Raw genomic sequence first — 9,478 nt, forward strand, 5'->3', positions numbered from 1 at the left:
GTTGGGCAGATAGACAATATAAGAGATGGTGTCTGCCCTGGAGGAACTTGGAGCTTCATTGAAACAACACTTCAACATATGATGCAAGACTGCATAGCATCATGCAGTCAGGCTGTGGTAAAAGAATTCTCTTGGTTTCCACTCAGGTGGTGATCTTAGTTAGGGTCATGAGGTTGAGCCCTGCATCAGGCTCCACGCTCAGGGCAGAGTCCGCTTGGGTTTTCTCTTTCTCTCAAATAAATCTTTTTTAATAAAAGTGCAGGGACACCTGGGTGGTTCAGTTTGTTAAGTGTCTGACTTCTGCCCGGGTCATGATCCCAGGGTCCTGGGATGGGCTCTCTGCTCAGCAGAGAGTCTGCTTCTCCCTCTCCTGCCTTTTTCTCCCCATGCTTGTGCCCTCTCACTGTTTCTCTCTCTCTCAAATAAGTAAATAAAATCTTAAAAAATAAAAACAAATTCTCAGAAGGGAAAATCCAAAGGGCTAGAATCATTAGGTAAATATTACTGGTGGAAATGGAAATTGAACTGGGCCTTGAAAGACAGGTGGTACTTAAATAGTCCAGTTCAAGGGGCACCTGGGTGGCAGAGTCGGTTAAGCCTTTGACTCCTGGTTTTGGCTCAGGTCAGGAGATCTAGCCCCAGGTCAGGCTCTCTGCTCCCTATCCCTCTGCCCCCACTCTCTAAAAATAAATCTTTAAAAAATAATAGTCCAGTTCAATTACTTAATAAAAGTCCAAAATATGCCAGTCACTGTGCTAAAATAAAAGTGATATGTGGGTGCTTTCTTTTCCACCTGAAGAAAGCACACTATAATGTTACACTTGGGTTGTAGAGGCCTAGCTACATAGAGATACAGGGATGAGTAAGTAATTGCTAAATGTTTTGAGTACTTAGGATGTGTCAAGCCCCATGCTACGTGCTTAACTTACATCCTCTCATTTATTCCTCACAGCAGTTCTCTGAGTAGATGGTCATCCTGCTGCCATTACACAAATGAGGGAACTAAAACAATAACTTGCCCAAGTCCCATAGCTTCTGAGAGTGGAGGCACGAGTCACTCCAATAGCTGCAAAGGGCTGGGGAAAGAGTGATCAGGAAGACTTTTATGAAGTAAGTTCTGAGAGAGGAACAGGGCTTCTCCAGAAAGATAAGGAGATAAGGGGCATTTTTGATAGACCAACACTTAGAGAAGAATGAGACAGTGTGGAATGGGTGGTGCTTCAGCAACAGGATTGAGTCCTAGGGAGGGGCTGGTCCACAGCCAAGAAGGTAGACAGGAGCCAGATGACAGAGGATACGGCAGGCAGGCCTAGGGACCACTGAGGGGATGGCAAAGAAAACACCTGGTCAGATCTGTGTTTTGGGGAGGTTACTGCCAAATTATGTGGAGAAGGGATTTTAATTAAAGGTGAAGGATTTAGCAATCGACTGGTTCTAGTGTTAAGTTATCTGGTTTTTAAATTCTGATTTTTATCTATTTTGGTAACTCAGGACAAGTTTCCTAAACTCTCTTTGCTTCAGTTCATTTATAAAATAGGAATGATATGGTACCTACCGTAAAGGGTGTTTGTGCTGATTAAACAAAATAAGGCATGTAAAGCCCTTCAGGGAATGTAACAGCACAGGAGATGTGGTTTCTGCACTCAAGGAGCTCACAGACTGTAGGAGGATGTAATAAAGCCTGGTAGGCAGACAATTAGAATACAAATGGGAAAGAGGGGATAAGCACAAAATGCTCTGAAAGCACACACCTAATTTGGAGGTGGAAGAATAGTCAGGAAAATCCTTTCACAGAGAGTAGCTTATAAACTGATATGGAGTAGTAGGACATAGTCATGTAAAGAGGTTAGACTGGGAAAGGGGGTCTTCCAAATGGAAGGACAGCATGTGAAAAGATTTGGAGGTATTGCATTCTGGGACCTCAAAATAACTGAGGGGCGTGTGGGTGGCTCAGTCAGTTGAGTGTCCAGACTCCTGGTTTCACCTTGGGTCATGTTCTCAGGGTCAAGAGTCTGGGCCCACTCAGCAGGGAATCTGCTGGATATTTTCTCTCTCTTCCTCTCTCTGTCCCTCCCCTGCTTGTGTACTCTCTTTCTCTCCCTAAAATAAATAAATCTTTAAAAAATAATAATAAGGGGCGCCTGGGTGGCTCTGTGGGTTAAGCCGCTGCCTTAGGCTCAGGTCATGATCTCCGGGTCCTGGGATTGAGTCCTGCATTAGGCTCTCTGCTCAGCTGGGAGCCTGCTTCCTCTCTCTCTCTGCCTGCCTCTCTGTCTCTTGTGATCTTTCTCTGTCAAATAAATAAATAAATCTTTAAAAAATAATAATAATAATAATAATAATTGGGAGTAGCTGTAGCATACCAAACAGCAGAAGGGGTGCAGAGAAATGGGTGGAGGGAAGCGAGAGTCCGATCACAAAGGGCCCTTTGGGCTTGATCCTGGAGGTGATGAGAAACTGCTGAGATTTTGAGCAAGGGAATGACATAATCAGATTGGCTCTTGAGGAAAATCTTTCTGACAACAGTGTGGGCAAGAGACTGGAGAGGGTAAAATCGATGTATTTAGAGGTGCTGTTAAGAGGTTAAAGTTAAGGGATATGGTTGTTGTGAAGAGAAAGACACTGATTCAGTTGGTGTCAGAATAAATTCGAAGCAGCAATGAAACTCAAGTGCAGACACTCCACTTAGTTAACTGTTACCATGGGCTAGTTATGAGTAAGACAGACTATTGTGTCGCTATAGCGTTATAGGTTAGGTATGATTGCAGAACTACAAAAGGTAAAGACAGTGGGGATGAAGAAAAGTGGACAAATTCCACAGATAATACACGGAAAGTACAATCAACAGAACTTGATGGGGGCATGTGACTTGAGAAGAGACAGGACTCTAATAAAAAAATTCCTAGGTTTTTGGCCTGGGTTACTGGGTAAAGGATGCTACCATAACCTTAGAGAGACACCACTACTGGAAGGGCAAGTTTAACAAGGAAGATGAGTTCAGTGTTGCAGAAGGGATGATACGAGGTGCCTCTACGACATCCAAGAGTAGATGACCGGGAAGTTATTGGATTTATGAGTCTAGAGGTTGGAGAAGTCAAAATAGGAAATGTAGATTCTTTGGATTTCAAGATCTATTTAGTAAAACCATGGAAGTGAAAGCATATAAGAGCAGAAAGACTGGAGGCCTGACCCTGATGAAAGCTAACATGTGAAGGGAATAAAAGGGCCCAACAAAATAGGAGAAGCAGGAAGATATGGTGGTGCGCAGTGGCAGAGTTTATTGGAAGAACTGGGTCAGTCAATTATGTAAAATGCTACTGGAGGTTGATGAAGCAAAAAATTAGACTATCTCACCTCTGTAATAAAAAATGCCCAAAAATGTCAAAGAAATGTGCCACATGTATGTCTACTTCCTGTACTTTCCAAGATTTTGGCAATGAACATATATTTGATAGAGGTCACTTTAATTCTAAAAATAATAAAAATCTCAAAAAAAATTTTTAAGAGATGGACTAAAGGATGTCCATTTAATTTGGCAGTTAGTAACCATTTTGATCCACCAGTGTCAATGGATCAGTAGAGGTAGAATCTTGTCTATCGAACTGAGTAGTGTGGGAAGATTGATGTTGTTTTAGGATGGGCATGATTTAGGCACATTTACTGACTGAGTGAAAGGAACAAGTAAAAGGTGAAGCTCAGAAGAGAATAACTTGGGTTCTGAAGAGAAAGGAGTGGATGAAAATGAGTTCAGGTGGATGTGGTCAATTAAATACTTCAACAAACATTTATTAAGCAGTTATTATGCACCAACCACTATGCAAGGGGAGGTGCTGGGGTTAATCTAGCGGAAAGCCAGCTAAGTAGGAAATTGGTCTCAAGTAGGAAGATGTATACTGCAGCCTGCTTGAGACTCAAGGTGAAAATATAACAATGGGTAAACTCACAGCGTTTGTGACTGGGGGTCGCTGATCGATGGGAGTCCTTGTCTGACAACTTCATTGTTCTTGGTGGAGATGTAAAGTTCCTAGTTGACAGGGAGGTGGGAGTTAGGGGGCTTAAGAAGAGTGTCCATAGTTTAGAAGAGAGGATGAAAGGGAAGGGAATGGAAGACAGCTGACAATACTACTAAGTAAAAGGTTTAGGGAACAGTGTTGAGGGCCTAACAGATTGGAAACCATGACTGTATAACGCTTGGAATGTGTAATCTACTGGAATGGTAACCATTCTATATATTTCTGCTACTTTCTCTAGCAACACCCAGCTGCCTGGGTACAAAAACAGAGAAGATACGTTATCGTTTAGCTCCTGGATCATGATTTGTAGATACAGGGAGTGGACTCACAAGGGAAAAAGGGGATGAAAGGTGCTGGAGGAGAGTTCAAGAAATCCACCTGATTCAGACTGGGTAAGAAGGCAGGCTAAAGAAGGTATGATCAACTCTGGTCAAGAAGAGTCGTGATAAGGTCAAAGAGCTGATGATTTAGAAGTCAAAGAAGTGATTAAGCTGGAAGCTTGGGACCTGGTAGAATGATGTTAAAAATTGAAGATTTTAGAGTTGGAACTCTTCTATGTAATGACATGGGTAGTAGGAACGGGGGTCTGAAGTGGAGTAAAAATAAAGGTCATTAGAATGTTTAAAGAACAAGGGACTTCCTACATCCAGCTGCAAAGGTAGGTGGCTCATATATTTGTGGTTTTGTTGTTACCTTTTGTTAAACCCAACTGTTTTTTTTTATAAAAGATTAAAGCATTTAGCTTAGAAAATAACAACAAAGAAGAATTATGGGTATGGAATGTTGGATCAGTAAATCAGGTTGTTGGAATGAATCCAGAATTATGCAGGATTAGGGAGAAGATCAGGCCTAGTACCATCCTGGTATAGAAGTGACCAGGTCAGCAAAGATCATAAAGGAGAGTTTAGCCTAATGGAATGAACTCCAAAGCAAGAGGAATGGCATGTAAATACCTTGGAAGAATAATGACCTGAAAATGACCTTAGGGAGCTAGCAGTACTTCAGTTTCCCCACTTCCTGATATTGGAAGGGAGAAAAAAAAACCTCTAGGGCTGCAAACAAAGCAGTGTCTTAGGGGAAACCTAGATGTAATTTGAATGAGTGGGTTGAGGGAAATTTTCTAAAGAGTTTCTGTGTGAGGCATCAGAGAAATGCGTAGACCAGAGGTGAATGTATAAGTGAGTGGGAGAGTTCTGCATCTGGGGCAGAATCCAAAGGTTATAGAGAGATGGGAACCCCTTTTGCAATGAATTAACCTTAAGGTTCCCAGCTTTGGTTTAAAAGTTGTTTGGTATCCGTGGTGACTGAAGGCCCCAGTGGGTTATAAAGCCCAGTCTCAGGCCTGCCTGAGTGACAGGTGCTGAGTGGGAAGTTAAACGTGCCAGCTCTGAGAAGGCATTCTAGGGGAAAAAAGAGAGTGGAGCAGTAGTTTTAAACTGATTACAAAGAGGAACAAGTAGGCTAGACTAAAGCAGACAACTGGAAGAGGGTCCTTCACTCATTTCACAAGTACGTATTGAACTACCAGGACTTTCTTATTTATTGGTATATCCCTGCCATCAAGAATGGCACATAATATGTGCTCAGTAAGTATCTGTTGAAGGAATTGCTCATTGTGTCTATCAAGACTCAGAAAAAATTACGAAGAGTTGACCTCTTTCAGCAATAGTGGATAAGCAGAGAGATGAAACTACTGAGAGAACAACATGGGAAGGTTACTCCCCAGACAGAACTGGGCCTCTCTTTTGGAAAACTTTTAGATGAACCACATGACTAAGAACAAATAAGAGCCAAATACTCTTACCAACCAAGGATAGCTTTTCTTCAAGACATTAAAATCGTCTCCTCATGACAGGAAGAGAACATTCAATACTGATAACCACATTGTGGTAAAGTGGCCCCTTCAGGTTAAAAAAAAAAAAAAAGGTTTTGATATAAATGGAAGTTTGGTGACAGAGGCGCTTCGTGTATTTAGATGGGCTTTTTTTGAACTTTGTTTTGACATATTTATCATAAGTAGATATAAGAGATTAATACAAAATATGAACTCTTGGCTATTAAATCTTTATTATTATTTACTTATTTATTTATTTATTTATTATTATTAGTTGTAAAGCTCAAACTAAATAGAATTGACACAGTATATGAACTTTTCTCAAAGTATTCAAATTATGCTAGGGCTCCATGCCAATGAACAAGCACCATTCTTGACCTACTGCCAGCACCTTCCTTACAGCCTCAAACCCAGTTAGTAACATCAAACTGATACTACACTAGAATATTTATATTTTCAACTAGAGAGAAAGTGCTCATGCATTAGCAGACCTGTTGGCAGAGGGCAGAGGTGGAGGGTCGGTTGGCAGAAGCAACTTACTGTTGTTAAAATTACCTAAAATGAGGAGACCACCTACTCAATATAGAAAGGGAAGTCCTGGCATCATTCAGTGATTGGGAGTCCTGGCTCAGCATTAAGGTCCAGTCTGGACTGCCCTTTATGAGTAGGAAAGTCTGAGTCACCCTCAGACTTCCCTCCTCAAATTTCTGAGTCATTTCCTTTTCTAATGACCCAAACTGGTACAACTATGGGGAATAGTCAGAAGGACAAGTTCTGGAACAAGTTGTGTTCAGGGTGCTCATTTCACCAATGGTAAAACTGAGGCCAAGAGATGGTACCTTTTGCCCAGTTGCATAGCCTCTGTCAGGCAGCTTTTCCTATACCCAAAGCTCTCTTCTCTAGAAGCTGATTTCAGGGGGATCTGGGTGGCTCAGTTGGTTAAGCGGCTGCCTTTGGCTCAGGTCATGATCCTGGGGTCCTGGCATTGGGCTCCCTGCTCAGCTGGGAGCTCCCTGCTTCTCCCTCTCCCTCTGCCTGCCACTCCCCTTGCTTGTGCACGTTCTCTCTCCCTCTCTCTCTCTAATAAATAAAATATTAGAAAAAATAGAAGATGGTTTCACAGCAAATTTGGGACTCTGGTTTTCATTTACTTTAATTAGAAGTAAACAAACTAAATACTTGGGTTGGAAGTCTGAGAGGAACTCAGGGTCCAGGCGAACAAGCTGCCGTCCGTGGTATCCCCTCCTAGTAATGTATGCTGGTGTCCTGCTGCGGACCAGCGAGAGGGCTCTTCTAACTCAGAGTTTCCCTACCTTGAGACTAGATGTTTTGGACCAGACACATCTTTGCTATGGGGGCTGTCCTGTGTATTTTAGGATGTTAACAGCTCTGTCCTCTGCCCACTAGATGCTCAGTCAGAACAAAAAAGTCCCCCCAAATTGCCAAATGTCCCCTAGGATCCTGTGGTTGAGATCTGCTGTGCTGACTTGAGGGGCTCTTGTACCTCAGTCCTGGTCCCATTTAATCCTCTCACCAGTGCCTATCCTTACTCCCCTAGCCCTGTGCCTGGCTTTTCTCCCTCACCTTTCCCTCTGGGGCTACCATCCCTTCAACAGATGGGATCCTCCGACTTCTACCCTCAGTGGCCCTGAAAGTGGCACCTGGGGTGAAAAGGGAAGCAAAAGTTTCTACCCTCCCCTTCTTTCACCAAGGGGATCCCCCTGACTGCATGAGAATTTACATACTTGGTTAAAATAAGACAAAATTTATGCAGACCTTAGCTCTTAACTGTGACTACTGTGAATCAAGGAGAGATCAGGGCATTAAGCCCTTTTCCTACCTTGGGGCTGGGCTGGGAGAGGTAGATGAGGGCATACCAAAGGAATCTGCCTTTTTTGCACAATTTTCTCTTGACTCAGCCGTCGACTTCCCCTCCCCAGCCACACTCATCCTCACCAGTGCCCATATTTAGACACATGCAAGCCTGTGTTATCGTAGAAAGACGAAACCAGATGGTTACTATAGAGATTTGTTTACACACACCCCGAAAGCATGGCCCAGGCTTCGTGGTAGGGGTGAGTGGCGGTTCTTGCCAGGGCACGCATTTTTCTTAATTTGTTATTACCCTACCTCTTCCGTTCTCCACAGATTTCCATGCTGCTTATTCCTGCTTCCAGATACAACTTCTTAACTGACGAGTACTATTCTTTTTTTTTTTTTTAAGATTTTATTTATTTATTTGACAGAGATCACAAGTAGGCAGAGAAGCAGGCAGAGAGAGATAGGAGGAAGCAGGCTCTCTGCTGAGCAGAGAGCCCGATGCAGGGCTCGATCCCAGGACCCTGGGATCATGACCTGAGCCGAAGGCAGAGGCTTTAACCCACTGAGCCACCCAGGCGCCCCTGACGAGTACTATTCTTAAATATCTCCTTTTCTTCAGGAAGTCACAGTTTCAGAACAGAATAACTTGAGGGGGGGGAGGCACCTGGCTGGCTCCGTGGGTTAAGCGTCCGAGTCTTGATTTTGGCTCAGGTCGTGATATCAGGGTTATGAGATCGAGCCCGCATTGGGCCCCACACTGAGCATGGAGCCTGCTTAAGATTCTCTATCCCTGGGGCACCTCGGTGGCTCAGTCGTTAAGGATCTGCCTTTGGCTCAGGTAACGATCCCAGTATCCTGCGATCGAGCCCCACATCGTGCTTCTCCCTCTCCAGCTCCCTCTGCTTGTGTTCCCTCTCTCACATCTCTGTCATAAATTTAAAAAAGAAAACCAAAAAAGATTCTCTATCCCTCTCCTTCTCCTTTGCCACTCCTCCCCCGAAAAACAGAGTACTTAACCTTTCTGAGCATCAATCCCTTCATCTGTAATAAGATAATTATAATACAAAACTTATATGGCTTTTGTTAGAATTAATTAGATATATGTAAAGAAACTTGTATCATGGCTGGCAAAAAAAGATGCTCAATAAATGGAATTTGTTCTTACACTAAAATAAAATCCTGCTCTGGGGCACCTGGAAACAAACCACTCGTGCCTTTGGAAATCTTGGCTTGTGCTTCCTCCCTGATAGTAGGAAAAAGCGCTTGTGGGAGTACCCCTTGTCCTGTGGAGTGACAGAAGAGCAGAATGGGGGCAGGGGGCAGGGGTTGCTTTGTTTTTTGTCTTTGTTGTACTCAGAAAGCTATTCCGGAGGAAAAACTCTGGGCATATGATCTCTTCCTTTCTGGAATTTAAAATGAAAGCCACAGGGAAGAGAAGGCACAAGACAATAACTTATCCTTGCCTGGCTAAAATGGAAGAATAAAAAAGAGGTAAAATGCTCTCTGGACCTTAGGCTCTGGCTACCCTCCTCCAGCAGACCTCTATCCAAGAGGCGGCTGGCTGTCAGTGTAACACGCCAAGGCTTGTTCCTACTGTAGATTCTGTGCATGATGTCTGTTGAATTTTGGGGGGGGAGGGGAGACAGACAAAAATTGGTATTTTCTAATACCACATAGAGGGCAAGCAGTTCCCCCCCAAGAAATGGGTAAGATTTCTCTTCCTGCAGGAGGTCTTAGCTCCATCCAACACACTAAGGAAAAAGAAGAAAACATGGACTTGCATTTTCACCACTGTTCTAGCTCATGGAAT

Source organism: Lutra lutra, chromosome 4 (genome assembly GCF_902655055.1).
Source record: "Lutra lutra chromosome 4, mLutLut1.2, whole genome shotgun sequence".
NCBI classification, from domain to species: Eukaryota; Metazoa; Chordata; class Mammalia; order Carnivora; family Mustelidae; genus Lutra; species Lutra lutra.